Below are 22,248 nucleotides of genomic sequence, written 5' to 3'. Positions count from 1 at the left end.
CCCCCCCGCCCTCCCCACAACAATCCTCAGAGGAAAGCATAGACTGAGGCCCCCTTCTCCCTGGGACGGGGGTGTCGTGGGCTCACAGAAAAGCCTCCATTCGCGGTATCTCCTGTCCTGGTGACCAAACCCCTCTTTCTAAGTCTGCACCACATCCACCTTATCCTCCCCTCCCCCGAGCCCATGACACAATAAAGATGTTTAAAAAAATAAAACCAAAAAAAAAATTTAATGACATCAGCTTCCAGCCACTGGGAAATTGTGCCTGACCCTTTTAGTGTTCTACATGTGTTACTTCAGTTTAGTCTCGTAATACTTTAGTGAAGTATAATATAATTGACATAAACTGCATGTATTTAAAACATACAATTTGGTAAGGTTTTTTGTTTTTTTTTTTTCGGTACGGGGGCCTCTCACTGTTGTGGCCTCTCCCGTTGCGGAGCACAGGCTCCGGACGCGCAGGCTCAGCGGCCATGGCTCACGGGCCCAGCCACTCCGCAGCATGTGGGATCTTCCTGGACCGGGGCACGAACCCGTGTCCCCTGCATCGGCAGGCGGACTCTCAACCACTGCGCCACCAGGGAAGCCCAGTAAGTTTTTTTATATACATCCTTGAAACCATCACTGCAATCAAGATAATCAAAGTACCCATCACCCCCAAAAATCTCCATGTGCTCCTTTATAATCCCTCTCTCCTGTCCGTCTCTGCTCTCCCCCGCCCCCATCCCTGGACAGCCATGGATCCGCTTTTTGTCACTATCAATGAATTGGCATTTTCTAGAATTTTATGTAAATAGAATCATACAGCAATGTGATCCTTTATATCTGGCAACAGTGTAATTATTTCGAGATCCACTCATGTTGCATGTATCGATAGTTATTTTATTGCTAAGTAGTATCACATTATATAAATATGCTGAATTTGTCCATCCATTGACCTGTCAATGGACATTTGGGTTGTTTCTAGTTTGAGGCTATTACATTTAAAGTTGCTATGGACTTTCACGTTCCCCTTTGGTGAATAACTGGGAGTGGAAGAGCTAGATCATATGGTAGGTGTTTAACTTTGTAAGAAACTATCGAACTGTTCTCCAAATTGGCTGTATGATTTTACATTCCCACCAGCAATGTATGAGCATTCCAGTTCTTCCATACCCTGGGCAAAACTTGATATGGTCCATCTTTTAAATTTTAGCCATTGTGATACCCCAGGTCTATAGAGGCATTTCACTGTGGTTCTAATTCGTGCTTTCCTAATCACTAGTGATGTTTGGCATCTTTTCATGTGTTATTTATTTGCCATTCACAGATCTTCTTTGATTATGTGCTCAACTCCTTTGTCTACTGTTTATTAGTTGTTTGTTTTGAGGGTTCTTTATATACTCTGGATATAAATCTTTTATCAGATATATGCTTTGCAAATATTTTCTCTGAGTCCATGGCTTGTATTTTAATTCTCTGACTATCTTTCAAAGAGTAAATGTTTTTTTTAACTTTCATTAACTTCAATTTATCAGTGTTTTCTTTTACAGATCATGCTCTTGGTGTCATCTAAGAAAGTTTGCCTAACCCAAGGTCACAAAGATTTTTTCCTCTGTTTTCTTCTAGAAGTTATACCATTTTAGGATGTATATTTAGATCTGTAATCAATTTTAAATTAAGTTTTTGTGTGATGTAAGGTATGAACTGAAGCTCACTTTTTTGCATAGGGACATCCAATAGTGCCAGGACCATTTGATGAAAAAACAATTTCTCTACTGAATTTCCTTTTCACCTTTGGCAAAATTCAGTTGTGCATATATCTATGGATCTCTTTCTGGGCCCTCTATCTTGCTCTATTGATCTTCTGACAAATATGTCAATATGACACTGTTTTGATTCCTTGAGCCTTATAAGTCTTGAAGTTAAGTAGCATTAATCCTCCAAATATATCCTTTTTCACAGTGTTTTGACTATTCTAGGTCTTTTGCATTTCCCTATGAATTTTAAAAAACAGCTTGTACATTTCCAAAAAAAACAAATGCCTGTTGGACTTTCAATTGGATTGAGTTGACCAAGAGAACTGACGCATCAATATTAGGTCCCCTGACCTTGAACTGTATATGTCTCTTCATATATTCGGATCCTGTTTAATTTCTCACACCGATGCTTTTTTTTAGTCCAGAGTGTATAGGCCTCATGCATCTTTTTTCAGAGTTATCCCTGAGCATTTAAAATTTTTTGATGCTGTTGTAAATGGTAGTTTTTATTTCAATCTCTAATTGTTCGTTACTAGTAAATATACAGTTGATTTTTCTATATTGACCTTGCATCCTGAAACCTTGCTAAGCTCATTTATTAGTTCTAATAACTTAGATTCCTTTGGGTTTTCTACGTAGCTGATCACGTTGTCTGCAACTAAAGTTTTACTTATTCCCTTCCTGTGTGGATGCATTTCATTTCTTTTTCACACCTCATTGTACTGGCTAGACCCTTAAGTACAGTGTTGAACAGAGCAGATTTTGAAAAAGGACATCCTTCTCTTGTTCCCGATCTTAGCGGTAGAATATTCACTCTTTCACCATTAAGTATGTTAGCTGTTGGCTTTCACAGGTTCTCTTTATCAGTTTGCAAAAGTTCCTTTTTACTCCTAGTTTGCTGAGAATTTTCATAAGGAATATAAATGGCGAATAATGAAATGTTAAAACGTGTAAAAACAGATTGGAAAGTGGCCACCATACTTCTTCTCTGTCTGCATCTGTCTCCTGATCTTTGAAATATGACTTTGCTTCTCTTCCCATCAAGAGATGAGGTCTTTTTCCCCAGCTCTTGAATCTGGGATGACCCTGTGACTTGCTTTGGCCCATAGAATGTGGTAGAAGTGATGTGCCAGTTCCCAGCTGTCCTAAAATATGCCCAGGGTTGTTGTCTTTTTGTGTTTTTTTAAACTTTTTATTTTATACTGGAATATAGTGGATTAACTATATGTGTGTTAGTTTCAGGTGTACAGCAAAGTGATTCAGTTATACATATACACGTACCTATTCTTTTTCAAATCCTTTTCCCATTTTAGGTTGTTACATAATATTGAGCAGAGTTCCCTGTGCTACACAGTAGGTCCTTGTTGGTTATCCTGGTTTTTTTTTTTTTTTGGAGTACAATTAGAGGATGGATGTGTGGACACAGAGGGGGAAGGGGAGGGTGGGATGAATTAGGAGATTAGATTTGACATAAATACACTACCATGGGTAAAATAGATAGCTAGTGGGAACCTGCTGTATAGCACAGGGAGATCAACTCAGTGCTCTGTGATGACACAGATGGGTGGGATGGGGGGTGGGAGGAGGGAGGTCCAAGAGGGAGGGGATATATGTATACATATAGCTGATTCACTTCACTGTACAGCAGAAGCTAACACAACATTGTAAAGGGCTGTTGTTTTTTTAAAATCAGGTATGGTAAGACACGCAGACACAGAAATGATTGTCATTAAGGAAGAAGTTTATCCTCACAGATCCCTAGAAGAGGCAGAGCACACTGCACAGGGCCATCTGGGGAAGCACTAGGGTGGGTTAGGAGGCAGAAGGAGAGTAAGGGAGAGCATGGCCCAAAGTCTTTATTAGGATTTTTGTGAGAAAGAATGGGTGGGGCAAGGTAGGTATGCTGAGTAACCTTAGGATTGGACAGTCTGAATAATTTTTGCAGACTATGGACTATTGGAGTCACCCCGAGGTGCCTGGTAACTGGCTCCGGGGTCATTTAGGGCAGGGGAAATATTGGCATGGTGTGTGAGAGTTTGATAAAGAAGAAGAGTGTGGTATGGGCTCTGGCTTGTATCTCTAGGTGAGTAACTTCTTTTCCTTTTTTTTTTTTCATGTCTGTCTTTGACCATAGTTTTCTTTTTTTCCTTTTTCTTTAGGGTGCTTACTAGCTGGACTCTGAGTGGTCCCCAGTGGCCTCTGCTGTGAGCGGTGGCCTCCCTTTCTAGGGCATCCCACTCAAGCTCAGAGGGGCTGGGGTTTACATCTGAGACAGCACCAGTGCTATCAGCTTTCTTTTTCAAGTTTTTTTCTTTTGAGTGTGGAATTCCCTGGTACTGACACGCAGTACTTCAGAGAGCCCTTGCACACTGATTAGATGTTTTACATTTTTTTATTAATTGAACCATATCCTCGGGGAGTGAGGGGTCTGAAGGGAACCAGGACTGGGATGTTCCTTTCCTTTCCCCCTTTTTTTTTTTTGTTTTTTGTTTATTTGTTTGTTTATTTTGCGGTACGCAGGCCTCTCACTGTGGTGGCGTCTCCCTTCGCGGAGCACAGGCTCCGGACGTGCAGGCCCAGCGGCCATGGCTCACGGGCCCAGCCGCTCCGCGGCATGTGGGATCCTCCCGGACCAGGGCACAAACCCATGTCCCCTGCATCGGCGGCAGGTGGACTCTCAACCACTGCACCACCAGGGAAGCCCTCCTTTCCCCTCTTTTATTAAACATTGAGCCTCTGGTGTCCGGGGTGGGGGGGCCCTTCTATATCCCACTGGGTGGGGAAACAAATCGCAACAGCAGCAAGCAGATGACAGCAGAGAAGCTTGCAGCCTGAACCACGAGGATTGCAGGGCATCGCGCTCCCCGGAGGAGGAGGAGAAACTCGCACTGACCCCGCAAATGGGACCCTCGACACATGGCAAAGGTTCAGGTGGCGCACTTCCCGACTACTCTACAGAACAGGCGCAAATGTGACTCCGCAAAGCTCCAAGTGGAAAGGGGAGGTGGTGACCGTCACCAGGAGTATATAACGTCCCAGGTACTAAGCACGTTCATCGAAATGACCCAGATGGCCCCAAGGCTTGTAGGTCCTGCCCAGTCAGCTGGTCAGACTTGTCCCACAGCACCAGAAGTGTGGTCATTCCTTGTCCCCTGCAGAGGGGTCTCTTGGGGAAACTGAAGTAGCTAATCACCTCCACACCCCCGGATGCTCTGTCCTGAACACCTGAAACTCTAGACCACCAACAGCTCCGGGAGGACTCAGCTTTTCGAGCTCCACAATTTGCGGTTGGGAGATCACGGCACCACCCGACAGAAACAGCACAATGCCGTCACCATCAAGCAGCATGCGCCCCAACACCTGGCTGTGCCTCTCAGGGCAGTGGCCGCTGTCTGTGGGGTCCGGTTAGTAAGCAGAGGGCAGTCTGAAGACATAGCATCTCCACCTAGTGTCAAACCACCCCGCTTTGCTGTACCAGTTGTGTTAAAATGTACCCAGTGTTGAGCATCTTTTCATGTGCCTGTTGGCTAGTAAAATAGTACAAAAGAATCTCTATACAAAACAGAAACAGACTCACAGGCATAGAAAACAAACTTATGGTTATCAAAGGGGAAAGGGAGGGGGAGGGGATAAATTAGGGGTGTGGGATTAACAGATACAAACTACTATACATAAAATAGACAAGCAACAAGGATCGACTGTATAGCACAGGGAACTACATTCAATATATTATAACAACTTATAATGAAAAATAATATATATATATATATATATATATATATATATATATATATATATATATATATATAAAACGGCATCTCCTTGCTGTGGAATGCTGAGTAAGTTTAGGATTAGATAATCTGAGTAATTTTGGCAGCTCTGGGCTATAGGGGTGGTCCCTGGTTGCCAGCACCTAGCTTGGGGTGATTTAGGGCAGCAAGAATATTGACTTGGTATGTGAGAGTTAGATAGGGGTGATCAGGGCTGGAGGCTCTGGATTGGTTGGTTTGTACATCAAAGGCATTCTCACAGGGGAGTCACTTGCTATCTCTAGGAACTAACTAGCCCTTCCTGGAGAGAACCAGCCTCTAACACAGAGCATCAAGAATATGGAAAATAAGAATATGTGGTCAATCCGCCAACCCATGTCTCAAAACTACTTTGTGCACTTTCACTCCCTCTTTTGTACCTTTATCTTCACCATGAAGATAGGAACAGGCCCACTGTCAGAGGAGGCCACATGAAAGAGAAATGAGCCATCCCAGCTGAGGCCATGCTAAACCAGGGACTGCCCCCGCCCTGAGCCAGTCCACAGCTGACTGCAGATGCATGAGTGAACCCAACCGAGATCAAGAAGACCCACCCCATCAGCAGAAGCACCCAGCTTACGTACACACTCCTGAGCTAAATAAATGCTTATATCTTAAGCCAATAAGTTGCCGGGTAGTTTGTTATGCAGTATTAGCTAACTGATACACCACATCTCTCTCACTGCAGAGCTGCGGGACTCAATAGCCTTGCAGTGTTTCTTCCAGTGCCTTGGTTCTTCTCAATCGTCTCTTCACCATTATCTTTGTTCCTAAGATTCCACAGGTATTTCACCCTGCCTAAAGAAACTGAGCTGGTAGAACTCACATCCCCCTTTCAGCGCATCCTTTATTCAACCACCCAGCAGATACTTAAAATGTGCCTACTGTATGTGCCAGGCACCAAAGAATAGAAAATGACGAAGATAGTGATAGAACCTGCCACCAAAGAACTTACAGGAGATCTGAAAATTAAATAAATAATTGCAGAAATAATTACAGTGGAGTTAAACATAGCATTTCACGCAGAATTTGTTCCATTCAGCATATAAAGTAGCCCAATGTGCAATTACGTTGCAGCCACAACACTCAGCCAGAGCTGTCAGAGCTGACCTTGCGAGAGAGCAGGTGCCCATAGTGATCGGAACTCACGCCCCTCCGTGAACAGCAGGACTCCCTCTGCAAGGGGGTACACCAGCTCCAGACCAGAGGAGTCCCGCACAGCTGTAATGAAGGAATTACAGGGTCCTGGAGGAGGAGTCTGGACGGCTTTGAAGACAGACCATCAGGAGGGAGAGGCCGGGTGGGTTGGAAGAGGAAGCCTCCACCAGGGTCAGCCAGGCTGGGTCTCGGTCTCAGATCTCCCACCCACTCACTGGTGACCTTGGGCAAGCCCCTTGACTCCTCTGAGCCTCAGTTTCCCTGGGATCCTGTGAGGGTTGCATGAATACAATGCATGTGAATATGCCCAGCACAGCGCTCGGCTCCGAAAAGATGGGCTGGAATGAAATTTCGTCCACTGTGATGAGGAGACCTGGGACCAGGACCCAGTGTTCTGATGTCTGAACTCTGAGCCTTCTGCTTTCCCTCCTGTTCTAGAAGCTAAACCCAGTGTCCCTCCCTTTGGACCCAAGAATGAGTCACTTTACACTTGGTGCCTCCCTTGGCCATGCGCCCCTCACAGCTTTCAAAGATGCAGGGATTCATCAGGGCACCGCTCCCCAGGATGACCACAGCTCCACACCAGCTCCTTTCCCATCTCCCTCCCTCCCTCCCTCGAGATTCCACATCCTTGGGACAATAGCTGAGTGCATTTGCAGAGGGTTTCTAATGGCCGGTTGGGTCCCTCGAGGACTACTGTGCATTCCCTATAATGACATTCATTAGTCTGTCTGACATCAGTGCTGTTCTCAGGTTAATATGTTTAACTTCATGAGGCATTATTTTCAGTTAGAAGACTCCTGAAGCAGCGTCATTTCTCCTGGTGAACGAAGCTGATGAATAGATTAATACCAGGCTTGAAAAGCTGACCAAGAAATTGAGTCTAACCAGCTCCCTTTTCTTCTTCAGGTATGAACTGAGCTTGAATTAATTTGCGGTAAACTTGTCATTTCTTAAAGTAAGAAACAGGAGGAAGATCCCCACTTTGGCTCTGTGATTTGTCTTCCATGTGCCTGCTGTTTCCCTCCTCCCATCCCCAGCCCCAGCTCTAAGACCAAGGACCAGCAAATGATGGGGGGGGAGGGGGACATAGCATCTGAAATTGAGCAGCAGGAGGGGGCAGAGTGTGAAAGGGGAGCCCCCACGTGGCTACAGAGGCCACCAGCACAGTGCGCACAGCGGGATTCCGGCTGGCCCGTCTCTGTCATCGCCCACTCTGTGGGGTTCACTGTGCCCAGAACCTAGTAGGCACTCAATAGACATTTGCTGAATGAGTTCAGTAGGTGATCAACAAACGGCTCTTATGTATTCAAGGAATCACATGATACCAAGAGAGAGAAAGTACTCAATGTCCCAGATACGTCTGGTGGGTGAGTCAGTGTTTACGACTCCTGGCCTAAGGGCCAAGTATGACCCAAAGGCCAATCTCCTTTGATTAATCGACCAGTGGATATTCCCACATCACTTTTCCCAAGGGCACTTAGAGACACTGTCAGCCATAAGATGCCAGCTTCTCCCAGAAACAGGCTTCCAAGTCATACCAATTCAATGTGCTGTGTTTGCACAAAAGTCAGGTGGCAGGAAGGGACTCAGCACCCTTGCTGTACCCACCCTCCCCACTCACTCCAGACAAGTCCAGCCCTGTTTCCATTGCGTTCAGAGTCAGGGGTGGGAGTATTTGCTCTGGAATGAATGAGGGTTTTACAGGCAGACAGAGTTTATTCCAAACGCACTTCTGTCCCCTCCCCAACCTGAGAGAGCTTGGGCAAGTCCCTCCACCACTCTGAGGCTACGTTTACTTAGTTGTAAAGTGGCAATAATGCTGTATTCTTTATTGTGTCACTAAAACGAACTAAATGAAACCACACGTGTAACACAGGGAGTGCTCGGTGAATGTAAAACTAAATTGGAAGGAGATGATTACATCAGGCACTTCCCAGGATTTTACCTTCTGGCCTCCTCAAATCTACCTTCCCTCCTGCAGTTCTCCAGCCCAACTGATTCCAAGTTGTGAGTCTGACCATGGGATCTCCTGCCCTTCCTGGCCCATCTTTTCCACATCCCTGGTCTCCCACTCTGTTGGCTGTAGCTGCTCCTACAGGGTCTTGACAGCCAGCCCATCTAAGGTCTTAGATAATAACCTGACCACAGCTTGTGCGTGTGCCCTTTAGTATATCCGAGAGTGCCCCTCCTCCATCATATGGTATCATGGCTGATGGAGAGAGCTTAGCTTTGGCGTTCTTTTTTCTGGACCACCCAAACCTAGGACAGAGTTTCAGTGTCTCATCAGCGAGAAAACAAAGCTAACATACCATTCACCACTGCTGTTTTCTCTCCAAAGGTCCCTGTCATATACGGTTTCCAAGGCTTAGCTGGGGAGGGCACCGAGAGCCTGGCACGTGGGGGAGCCATGAGATAGTAGAAATAATGATTCTAGGGTGGATGGAATGAGGTTCTGAAGCCAATTGTGCCCTCCTCCCCTTGGCTGTGGGGGCCTGGTTGTAGGGACAGGCTCTCACTCTCCTTTAGAACCTTGGATAGTGGCCATGCTGGCCTAGGTTCTAACCCCAGCTTCCATATGTCTTTCATGACTCAAGGAACAGTAAATTAATATAGTGAGAAGGAATCTTGGAGAGAGAGTTTAACAATCTCTCTCTTCATTTTACAGGTGAAGAAATGCCAGGAGTGTTGGAGTAGTGATGTAAATTGATAAAATGGTCACTGGACTGAAAGGTCAGTGACTTGGATCAGCTTTATAGCCCCTTGGGCAAAATAAATTCCCTCCATGAGCCACAATCCTCTGATTCTAGGATGCCTGGTTTGAGGTACAATGCAGGTGCTATCTCTGAGTTCCACAGCCCTAATTCTGTCCCCATATGGGGAAAACCACCCAACAGGCTGTGAGTCTGCTGATTGCCCACCATATTTTTGTTCTCTAAGTATTTTATCCCTTCTGTTCTCCTATACAGAAGATTCTTGATGAATGGCTAATAAATGTGGCCATATTCATCAACACCAGACTAATTAGATTTTTTTAGAAGTTTCTTTAGCAGACACCTCATGAGACGTTGAAATGTTTTTCAACAGGTCAAGAAAGCAACTCCCAGATTCAGAGAATGTTCTAGCTGGAAGTGTTTTGGCAATTGTTCTATCCAAACTTCTGTATTTTATAGATGAGAAAACTGAGGCCCAGGGAGAGAAAAAGTCCTACCGAGGGTCCCTCTGTGAGTTAGTGGCAGAGCTGGAACCGGAACCAAGATCAGCTCCTGGCCCCAGACAACATCCCTGTCTACTTCCCTCTGCAAGTGCTGCAGAAATCCACCCAAAATATTTCGGTCATGTCCCTGGGCTGAAGACCCTAAAAATCAGCCCTGCTATGATGATAGCTAGCAATAGCAATGATGTCACTGCGTGCTGGCTGCTTTGCACTCATTGTTCCATTGTTCACAGGAGCTCTATGAAGTAATCCCCAGTGTTAGTGGCATTTTAAAGATGAGGAAATTGGGGATAAAGATACTTGGCTGGTTGGTGTGAAATAGGAGATACGTGCTCTTAACCACATGGCTCTTTACTTCTCAAAGGCCCTCTAAGCCAACTGGAGCTTCAGCTTACTCTACCTACTCCAAGACCTCACCCTACCTCTCTACCCGCAAATCTCTGCTTCTCCAGTTGGTGGAGTCCCAGGCACAGCACCTTTTTGAATGATAAGCCAACCCTCCTAGAGCATCAATACTACTCAAAGATTTAGTGGAAGATTTTTTTTTAATTCAAGAAAATACAAATATATAATGGAATACAGTGAAAATTAACATGACTTTTTTCAAGATCAGTGCGCAGTCCTCAAAATGTTCTGTTCCGTGGTGGCTCATTTCTGTCAATGCCCTCAGATGCACAGAGAGCATTCACTACCCCCTGCCCTAAGAGGGTTTTGTAAGAAAAGTTTCAGGAGCATTGCCCTTAGTAATAACTGGCATCCTAAAGATCATCTAAGCCCTCGGTAACCTTAATCCCTAAAGGTCAACTGGATCATAAAAGGTGTGACACATGAGGGTACATGGGGAGAGCACTCCAGGCCACAGGAACCACAACTGTGAGACAGGAAGTGGGAGTGTGCCTGGCATACTCGAGGGTCATCAGGGAGGGTTGGTCCCCATGTGACTGGGGCAGAGTGGGGACGGAGGGTTAGGGGAGGGGGGAGAGAGAGGTCCCAGGCACCTTGGGTGCCCGTGAAGGACTCTTTAATCCGAAGAAGATGGGAGCCATGGAGGGTGTAAGCAGAAAGGACCTGGTTACACTGGCACTTTCAAAGGCTCTATTCTTCTGCTCCATGGAGACAAGACCGTAGAAGGCAAAAATGGAACCAGGGAGGACGTTGAACAGCTCCCGCAATAATCCAGACAGATGTAGCTGTGATAAAGCTGGGAGCTTAAATAAACGTATTTTCCAGGTTTACAGTAAGGATCATGAATAACGAACAATAACTAAACAAACAAGCACCCAACACGGTGCATGGCACATTGTAGGTCCTCTGGAGATGGTAGCTATTATCATCAGTAAATGGAAAGGGCTGATAAATCTGAAATCAAGTCTTGTCGCTGCCTGTCTTCATCTGAGTCGAGTAGGTCCATCTGGTCTCTTGGAGGGAACTAAAGAAACAAACCCTCAGGCTGCAAAGAGAAATTGTTGATGACGCAGTGCAGCAGGGAGTCCCTGGCCTAGGTCTTCCCATCACCGGGGAAAAGCTTAGATAAGTGATAAAACACTCACATTTCACACATTCAACATGTGCTCAAGCGACGTCATCTGGGGTGTTTTCAAGGTGAAGGTAACCTTTTAAAATAATTTGCTGTCTCCTGACTTAAAAATTAAAGTAAAAGTTTGAAAGCAACTTGAGTACCCCCAAATCAAAGCCCTTCACTTGTCATAAACTTTTTTGATGGCATTTTTAATTACATCAATAGCATGCTATGTTCACATAGGCAATAGATCAAGCGTGCTTGCTTTGGAGTGAACCTGACAGCCAGTTCAGATCAGAAAACGTGGTTTTGGGTGAGTCAAAAAGGAAAATAGGGCCCCAAGACAAATTAGCTTCCAGCTTTTCAAAGGCAGCATTCATGCTTGTTGGCTTTGTTCTTTCTGAGAATATCAGTCAGAAAATTCCCAGACGAGGTTGAACATCTCCCTGGAACATAGAGTAGGAGCCACACTGAGCAAAGACATTGATCCTGAGTGGAGCTGGGAGCTGGACCACAGCTGGCTGGGTGACCTCGAGCCCCTTGCTCTACTTCTCCGGGCCTCAGTTTCCCCAATGTGTAAAGCAAGGGGTTGGGCCAGTTGGTCTCTAACAATCTTTTTGAGTCTAAAATTAAAATAAGTCAAAGAAAAACTGAGACAAAGGAAAGTAAGTGAGCAGGGAGTGGAAAGAAGGAGGGAAGTGGAACCCTGCGGGGTGCTGCATAGGACCAAAGTGAGGGAAACACCACCCTCCGAGAGAATGTGATGACCAACCCAGGATGGATTAGGCGGCAGGGTTTGTTAACCCCTTCACCTCCACCGTCTCACTCAATCTCCTGCATAGTCCCAGGAGGCCAGTCTTTTTATCCCCATTTCATGATTGTGGCACCTGAGACACAAACAGGTGAAAGGACTTTCCCAAGGTCACACTGCTGGAGAATCAGAGAAGGAAACAGAAGGAAAAGTGGGTTTGGCTGACTGCAGTCCCTAGAGAGGGTCACAGAGGTGAGACTCTCCAGATCTTCCAGCTCCAACTCCAGGGCCCTTGCCCTCAGTCTCTGGATTCCTAACAGCCCACTGGACATCTCCTCCTGGATGCACTGATGGCACCTCCACATGTTCTAATCACCAAAATTGGTGCTATCACCTTCCAGTCACACAGCTAGACATGAATACATTGGAATTTGAGCCCAGATCAAACTCATTTTAAAGTTCAGGTACTTTCTAGCCTATGACATCCCCACCCCCACCCCACCCCCAGTAAATCAGATGCCAAGTTCTATGATTCTCTCCATGTGAAATTTCCTCTGTCAACTTCTTCCTTTCAAATCTGACTACCCATCTTTGAGTCACAACAAGAGAAACCCCGGCAATATCTCAGACACTACTCTGTGAACTGTGCAAGGGCAAGACCTACACCTGGTTTATCAAAGACCCCCAGTGCTCAGCAGAAGGCCTCAGCCATGGGCCAGTTACCCCAGGAGGTAGGTCAGGATGCCTGGGTACCTCATCCCCCAACAAAGTCCCTAGGGTGGGAAAGGCAGCCAGGCTGGGCCAGGTCCAGATGACCTGGCCTCAAGCCACTCACCCAGAGTGGCTTGAGAACGTGTGCCCAGGACCAGGGCTGGAAGGAACCAACAACAGAATGAGGGAAGAGGAAGACCTTCACTGCAGCCCCAAGGAGGGGCAAGACTGGGAAGGAGAACTGAGCCCCTGGGCCAGGTGTGGTGAGGTGAGGTGAGGTGAGGTCATGGGGAAAGCGAGTGATTCAGGGGCATGTCTGTGGGGGAAGGGTGGGCCTCACACACTGCTGGTGGGAATACAAATTGCAATAACCACTTTGGAACACTGTGTGATGGTATCTTTTATGGCTGAACATACGTATAGTCGTACGTACATATACTCTGTGTGTATATATATATATATATATATATATATATATATATATATCTCAGTATATGTGTAGATTGCTATACATATGTTCATGAAATAGTCCATGAAATCCAGAAATTCCACTCCGAGGTGTCCATCTAGCAGAAATTCATCCATATGTTCCCCAAAAGACACACACAAGAATTCCACAACAGCACTGTTCACAGTAGTCCCAAAGTGGACAGTACTCAATTTCACCTGGAGTTAGATGGGTAAATAAATAGTTGCATATTCAAACAATGTACATATATCAACACGAGCGAACAATGTACAACTCAACGCAGAAACTTGGATAAACCACACAAACATAATGTTGAACAAAGTGGAAACAAGGCCCGTCAGAGCACAAAATAGTTCAAGTCCGCTTGTGTGACGCTCTGGACCAGGCACAGGCAGTATGCAGTGTTAGACATCACGGTACCGATTACCAGTCTAGGCTCGGAAGGATAGAGACAGGCTGGGCTACCGGTAACTTTCTCTTGCTTATCCTGGTGTTTGTCCTACACGTATATTTCGTTTCAGAAAATTCTTCTAGCCATACACTTATGATTTGTGTACTTTGCTCTATGTATATTTTACATTCCATTATCCTATAATAAAAAGTTGGCTTTAAAAAAAGAGAAGCCCAAGGCCCCTTCTACTGAAATGCCTAGAAAATGCCAGAGAGGCGGCATGGCCGCAGTCACACCAGACAGATGCACCCCTCACATTGCATATGAACAAACCGTTCACAGTCAAATGATGAATGAATGACGGGGTGGACAACTACATGAACCGTTGAATAAGTGAGTGAACCAGGGAATAACAAATAAATGAAAGAATGAAGTGACGAATGAAAGAGCACATCCTCGAGTGGTGGAATGAATGACCCAATGAAGTAAAGTGTGAAGGAATGAAGAAGTCGCTGGTTGACTGAGTGAGGAACTGGGTTCATAAATAAACAAGGGAAGAAAGAGTGAATGAAAGTACAATCAATGGAAGGAGGAATGAACAGCAAGGAATAAATGAACACAGGATAAGTGTGTGAATAAATGAATGAAAGAAGCAATAAATGTATGAAAGATAAAACTAGTACTAGAGGTGAAGGAGTGCATGTAAAAAACAATAAGCAAATGCATAGTGGTGCAAAGGTGTAAATGGAACAATGGTTTGATGTGTTCTGGCTGGATGTGAAGGGGAAGTATCAATAACCTTGAGGAAGCATCTCCGCTCAATTGAGACGTAATAAGAATATAATTGCAAATGTCCTCACATTTGCAAATCCTCCCCAGGATTAACTCTGGTTTCAGTGGGAAGAGCTAAATAGCATTCACTACATTATTTTCCCAGTTATGTTCCAGGTAATTACCTATTATGTAGCAAACCCCCAGCATGATTTTAATAATCACTATTTAAATAGCGTACTCTCATTGTCTCCTTGCAAGTCAAACTCTGGTTAGTATAATTACTGTCAGCGTGGGAAAGTTTGCTGTGTGGCCTGGGAATGAGGAAGGGGGTCGCGTCATCACCATGATTGTCCCATAAGCCCCCGAAGCCAGGTGATGCTGGGAACGGAGCTCAGGTTTGGGGAAACCTGGATCCAGGACATAAGGCAAGTCCCTCCTCCATCTGGGCCATCTCTGTCAGCTCCCCTCAGAAGTGAAGATGGTCTCCAAATGCCCAGACTCCCCAGGTTATCGGGGAGCTCTCACTCTAGACCCCAGTCAGGGCCAGAGTTAGTCACCCCCCAACTGTTTCCCCACAGCTCAGGCACATCCTCATCAAGGGGTAATGGGGTCTCCATTTCTCTCCACCTGACTGAGGGTGGGACCCATCTGGTCCTCAGCACGCGCTCAGCTCCCAGTGCAGGGCCTGCACATAGTAGGTGCTCAGCGAACGCTCGAGAAGAACGCATGAATCTTGCTGCACAGTGTGGGTTTGAGAAGCCACTTCAGTCCCTTTCAGAACCACGAGGTTTGATGAGCAGACGGCCACTCACCGCGTCCTCACGGAGCTTCTCACGGTGGCCCCGTCACTGACGCTCTCCCAGGTGTCACTCCTTCCCTGGACTCCGCCTGCGTCTGCCCGTCTCGTCCACTCCCCCACTCCCTGTGCGCTGCCTCTAGTATGTATGGAAACCGGTGCGATTGTACACAGAGTATCAACAGGCTCTGATGTGGGGCCGATGCTCCGCTCTGGTCAAAGCGCATGAGGGTTAACGTGTCTCCGTGTCCCCACACTGACCCTGACCCGGCCCAGGTATTGATGAGAGGTCAGCATGGGGAACGGAGGATGGGGGACGGGGAACGGAGGATGGGGGACGGACAACTGTGGAGTCCCTCATGAGTGCCTGGAGGAGCTGACTCCCTGACAATGACCTGGATGCCACCCCTGCCGTCTGTCGTGTGGATTGAATGCTGTGTCTCCAGTCTGTATCTGTGATTCTAGAATTTCTGCCTCCTTCCAGAGTGAGGGAGAGTTGGAGAAGGACTGTCCAAGAGGGGGACCAGGCTCCTCTTCTTAAGTTTGCTACATTTTTCAAATTGTCCTTGATCATGACAGATTGCTCCTAAGAGAGAAGAGAAATAGACAGAGGTGACCCCTTAGAGATGAAGTCAAGTTTCCTTCTACACAATCGGACATGGGCATTTAAAATTCCCTTTCACATGGTTAGCGTAGATTCTTCAGTAACCGTGTGACTGGAGAGTTTGGATCTTTTAGTGGTATAGGGATCTTGGATTCTCAGCTCAGAAGAGTCTGCCCCTTCACAGGCCAGGAAACAATGTTTGCCCTGGTCTCTAGGTCACAGGGTCCCTTTCTGGTTTCCCTCTTAAGTGGGTAAGGGAAATCAGGATGAAATTCCCAGGGGGATACAGAGATGATTAAGGGGGAAGAGCCAACTTGTCCCACTGGGGGAAGGAATGAAGATGGCACCATGATATTTTTAATTATCTGAATTAATTAATAATAAGTATTATCACTCACGTGGATCGAGAGATTTCCATGTACCAAGCACTGTTCTATGCGTTAACTTATTTAATCCTCATGACAAGCTCACGAGGCTAAGTACCACTGTCATTCCCATTTTACACATGAGAAAACTGAAGCACAGAGGAGTTGAGCGGGTCACAGGAAAGGCAGGTAGGTGGGGTGAGGGCCACAGACTTGGGAGTCAGGCAGGTCAGAGATCACACCTCTCCCCGTTTTGCCACCCGTCACCTGTGCGGCCTCGAATAAGTGACTCCAAGTCTCTGAGCCTCAGTTTCCTCCTCTGTGAAATGGGGAGATAGGGTATGACACCTGCAGAACCTAGAGTGTGGAAGGGGCTGCAGAGATGAGATGCCCCTCTCCTCTCTTGAAGCTGGAGTCAGCACCAGGCCCCCACCCGCTGGATCTGGGCACATTCAGGCCTGGGCATGATCAGAGGAGGATGCTGGTCCCTCAGCAAGAGATGGATTGTCTGAGCCAGGACGGCCACCAGGTCTGTGGGGCAGAGAAGATCTAGGGACACATAATCCCAGTGCCGTTTCTTGGCGGAGCCCCATCCCAGCAAAGGGCCTGTGGACACTCAACATCTATTCTGAAAAGCTTTCCAGCGGGAGAGCGGAGTTCCCACAGCCAAGCCCAGAGTTTTGGGTAAATGGAGTGGAACAGCTGGATTGTGGGGTGGATGCAGTCAAGTTTTTAAGAAACCACCAGACTGTTCTCCATTGTCATTGTAACATTTCGTATTCCCACCAGCAATGCATAAGGGCTCCGTTCTTCCACATCCTCACCAATACTTGTTATTTTCAGTCTTTTTAACTTCAGCCACTCTAGTAGGTGTGTAATGCCCTCTCGTTGTGGCTTTAATTGGCATTTCCTTGATGACTAGCAATGTTGAGCATCTCTTCTTGTGCTTATTGGCCATTCACAGATCTTCTTTGATTACTTTTTAATGAAAAACACATTTGCATCCAAACTGAAATTATACTGTCAGCAGTTAATTATCACTTGTCAAGCAAGTGTGTGCCCAGATTGTGGATTTAATTTTCATACAGGTTTGCAAAAGCCTCGTTCCTCATGTTTGACGAGGCCTCTGTGAGCGGGAGACATTCATTGCTGGACATGGTGCTTTTTTTAAAGCAGTTTTAAAAGTAAATAGGTCTTCTTGGTGTCCAAGTTAGGGCTCTTTGCAAAAAACAGAAAACCAGTCTAGCTTAGGCAAGAGGGAATTGTGTGTGGATAGAGTACCAGGCTTGGGGTGGGGGGGAGCGTCTCATGGAAGACCCTGCCTCACTACAGCCTGAAACCAGGGCCTGCAGCCCCTGCTGGGACCCTAGACCGCGGCCCACTGCCCACTCCACCCTGGGGGCTCATCTCAGCTTCTCTCTGGGCACCTGTTCATCCTTCTCTCTACAGCTGGTTTCCCTGCTCCTCTCCTCTCATTGCCAGAATCACCTCCCTCCTCCCCTGAAACCACACATCCTCAGGTCAAGGGCCAGCAGAGACGGACATGACTGGTGTGTCTCATCCTGCCGGCGCCCTGAGAATCCTCAGCCTCTCGGATCTGTAAGTGTCACCAGGTTGACCTGTATCGTGTGTGTTGCTTGTCATCACGCAAGTAGAGCTCTTTCCTCAGCCGGGCAAGGAGCCAGAGCAGGAGGTGTCTCTGCCTGGCAGTGGTGGGGCCGGGGGCCCGAGGAAGGGGGCTCAGGGTAGGGGGCTCATCAGAGCTGGGAGCAGAATCTATTCCTGACTCCTGAGAGGGTGAGGGTCGCCACCCACTCCACCCTCTTCATCCTCTCCCTCCTAAGGGGAGTTGGGTGGAGCGTGGGAGATGGGAATGACACTCACAGCCCCCGCTCCCCTCTGCCTTGGGGGCTCACCTTCCCCTGCCTCTGACCTTGGCCAAACGAACACCTCTGTGTGTCACGTGAATGGGTGAGCGTGTGTGCGTGGGGGATGTGTGTATGTGTATCCGGGGGGGAATACATGCCTGTGTCTACCTGTATCTGCCTCTGTCTCTGCCTGTGTGTATCTGTGTCTCCGTGTATGTCCATGTGTGTGCTGAGCATATCTGCACACCCGTCTACACATACAGAGGTTCTGGATGGAGCCCACAGGGGTCTGACTCCAGGCCCCCGGGACTCCCAGTCCAGTGCTATCTCCACTTCCCACGCTGCCCCCCCATTACTGAGGAGAGCGTAATGCACCCCAACCCCACCTCCACACAGACCACCTTTCTCTCCATCCCCAGCTGTAACTGACATAAATGCCGTTCTAATTTCTAATAATTTTGTGCAATTTGTAAAATGGTTTCTTTGGTTCCTGCAAAAAGAGCTACACAGTCGGCTCTGCTGTGCTTCTCCCTGGAGGATTTTGATGAAAATGACGTGGCAAAAAGTGTTGTCTTATAGTTAAGCAAAAGGAAGGAAAAAATAATAGAGCATCCTGAGGGGGAGGGAGTGCGGAGAGAAGACAGGTGGTCAGGGAGCATGCGGTGATCACAGGAAGAAGATGGGAAGCCTGTTATTTCAACAAATCATTTCTTAACTAAGGGTTAGTTCCATTCATGAACTAACAGGCCAGCCTCGCCATCTCCTGTGATGGGAGTTTTTTTCCTTCCTTTCCTCCATCCAGCCCCACGGCCCTCAGCCCTCACCACTCCCTCCCAGGAACATGGGGCTGACACCAGTGGAAAACTCAGGGATGGTTTAGCATAAAAACAGATGTGTTCGGAAGAATCTTCCATACAGGCTGGGAGCAGAGATGCAGGTGTGGGCCATGCAGGTGGAAGAGACTGAGGTCAGATATCTGACCCTGGGCCGCCCACTTCCCTGCTCCGCCCTCCTGCCCCTGGACACTGGCAGCTCCCACAGTGTTTCTCTCAGGAAAGAGGGTAGATGGCCTTTCTTGCTTTTATTTTTATTTTCAGAGTAGCATTTTCACATAGATAACTATCACAACTTTCATTCCAATTTGATAAACGTCTGGGAATCTGGTAAGAACTCTTTCCTCCGCTGCTGCGAAGCAGCCGGCTCCCTCCACGTGTCCCTGAGATGCCAGGAGTGAGCAGTGAGGCACGTGAGCGAGGAGAGGCCTGAGCAGGACCGGGAGGCTCGCCCTGCCCCGCCCCTGCCCTCTGCCTTCTCCCGCCCTGAATGAGGGTCCTACTGGTAACAGGTAACCCGGACAACCTCTGCATTGTCCCAGGCCCCTCACAGACCTGGTTGCCGAAGAGTGAGTAGAACAGAGCATCACAGCCCCATTCTGCCCAAGAGGCGAGCTGCCCAGCCCGCGTCACGGCCAGTGCACGCACGAGCAGTGACGTTCCTGACCCCAGGGCAGAGACGCCCCTCGCTAGGCCAGCGGAGCTTCTGTGAGAGACGTTCCTGGTGGCTCCAGTGGCCTTGCCCAGTAAGGAAAGCAGGTGACCTGACTACCCACCGCCACCCACTAACCTGTCCAGGTGCCAGGCCTCGTCTGCAGGGGGCCGTGGTTCTGGTTCCGTCCTCATGGTTCAGGCAGCTGCGAGCAGAGCAGGCAGACCCTGCCCGCATCCTGTAGCACCTGCGGGGCTTGTCCCACACCGGCCCACGCCCCCTGTCCGGTCATTCCCTCTGGCCTCCCTGGTGAGGATGCTCCAGGCAGAGGGAACAACACGTGCCAAGGCTCAGACGTTTGGGTGGCAGAAGTAAGACCAGTGTGCCTGGACCATCTTGAATGGGGGGATCAGAGGCGGACAGAGTCAGACTTCCCTGGGCCTTGGCGGCTGCATCAGGGATTCAGAACTTGAGCTTAAATGCCACAGTAAGTCACTGAAGTATATTAAAGTTGTATTTCTAAAGCTGCCTCTGGCTCCTTTTGCTTAGAGGCGATGGGGATGAGACCTCAGGGCCCAGGGCCACTATCAGCGTGGACGGTGCCCCCATGAGGCAGGAGCCCTGGGGTGTAGAGCAGAGCAGGGACGGGTCTGCCCCGAGTCTTACAGGGTCACCCAGCTCCTGCAGGGAGAGTGACGGGAGCATGGCCAGGGCAGAGGCAGGGACGGGGCAGAAGCCCACTGCACTGGTCCAGGCATGATGGTGGTAGGACCAGGGCGAGAGCCTGGACAGTGGGAGACGATCTCGGTTCTGGGGTTAAGTGACAGTCAAGCAAATAAAAATTATTCGCTCCCTATATATTAGGCATTATCAGCTCTTAAAACTTCATACTACTTTATCTAACATCTCCTTCCTTATAGAAAGCTATTCTAACAAAACAGAAGCTTAGAGGAAGATTGAAGAATGAAAATATTAATCGCAGTGTTACTCATAATAGTAAAAAATGAAGCTATCTAAACTACCTAAATAGCATGTTAAATAAATTATGAAATATTAGTCAAATGGACTATTTCCAAGAACATATGAGATGGAAAACTGGTCAGAGGCGAGTGTCAGGCAAGAAGGACCCAAATCGGTGTGTGCAGAGTGGAGGGCACAGCTGGGGTTCTCCAAGACCCAGTTCTCCTGAGCCGCCCGCCCTCACAGTGGGGGAGTGGCACGCCCCCATCACCCTCATGTCAGTCTTCATGCCCATGGACTTGCTTTGGCCAAGGAAACATGAATGGAGGTGGGGAGTGTCCCTTCCAGGAGGGAGCACCTAAGGGTCAGAGCTCAACATTCCAATATTCCTTGTCACAGTTGAGAGACACACGTGGAGATGCTGACATCCTGAAACAGTGGCGCCTCCATCAGTGAGGGTCCCTGGTGATGAGCAAAGCCCTCCCCGCTGACTGCAGTGGGCACAGGACAGGAGCGAGGATAATCTCGGTTGTTTTGGAGGGTTGTTCATTATTGCATCATATCTGAGCTTATCCTGACAGTCACATAAAAATGAAAATGTGCACGGACAAACAGAAGAATAAAGATATCAATAATTTACCGGCCACTATCTTTGGGAGATGCGGCATCAGGTGATTTACGTACCCTCATATTTACCATTTTACACTCCAAACGCTTCACCGGAAGTAGGCATCACTTATTTTAAGGGGAAAGGTCAGTGTTATTAACAAGAGTGCTGGGCCCTGGCGAGGCTGTCCCCATCTCAGGCTGCATCTCAGGCTCCGGGCGCACCGCGCGGCTGTCCGGCCCAATTAGCCCTTTATTACAGATGGTTTTGTTCTCTAATTGTCTGCCCTGCATAACTTAGCAGGTCATCTACTGTCTTGTTCTCAAATGTTTAATTTAGTGTCTCTTGGCCTCGGTTTCTCATCTCTGAGTGCAGCAGTGGCAGAAAGGGACATCTTTTTTTTTTAATTAATTTTTATTAGAGTCTAGTTGCTTTACAACGTTGTGTTATTTTCTGCTGTACAGCAAAGTGAATCAGCTATACGTATACATACATCCCCTCTTTTTTGGATTTCCTTCCCATTTAGATCACCACAGAGCACTGAGTTCCCTATGCTATACAGTAGGTTCTCATTAGTTACCTATTTTATACATAGTGTATATATGTCAATCCCAATCTCCCAATCATCCCACCCCTCCCCTTCCCACCTTGGTATCCATATGTTTGTTCTCTACATCTGTGTCTCTATTTCTGCTTTGCAAATAAGTTCAACCATATCATTTCTCTAGATTCCGTGTATAAGCGATATTATACAATATTTGTTTTTCTCTTTCTGACTTATTTCACTCTGTATGACAATCTCTAGGTCCATCCACGACTCTACAAATGACCCAGTTTCGTTCCTTTTTATGGCTGAGTCATATTCCATTGTATATGTGTACCACATCTTCTTTATCCATTCATCTGTTGATGGACATTTAAGTTGCTTCCATGTCCTGGCTATTGTAAATAGTGCTGCAATGAACATTGTGGTACATGACTCTTTTTGAATTATGGTTTTCTCTGGGTATATGTCCAGTAATGGG

General features: G+C 47.3%; 1 pseudogene; it reads right to left on the bottom strand.

Moving 5' to 3' along the window:
- LOC116755095 overlaps nucleotides 1-19,850 on the bottom strand; it is a 33,574-nt pseudogene extending 13,724 nt beyond the window's left edge.
- Nucleotides 19,851-22,248: the final 2,398 nt, after the last annotated feature.

The sequence above is a fragment of the Phocoena sinus genome, chromosome 1 (assembly GCF_008692025.1).
Source record: "Phocoena sinus isolate mPhoSin1 chromosome 1, mPhoSin1.pri, whole genome shotgun sequence".
NCBI lineage: Eukaryota > Metazoa > Chordata > Mammalia > Artiodactyla > Phocoenidae > Phocoena > Phocoena sinus.
This window is presented reverse-complemented; position numbering and strand designations above follow the sequence as displayed.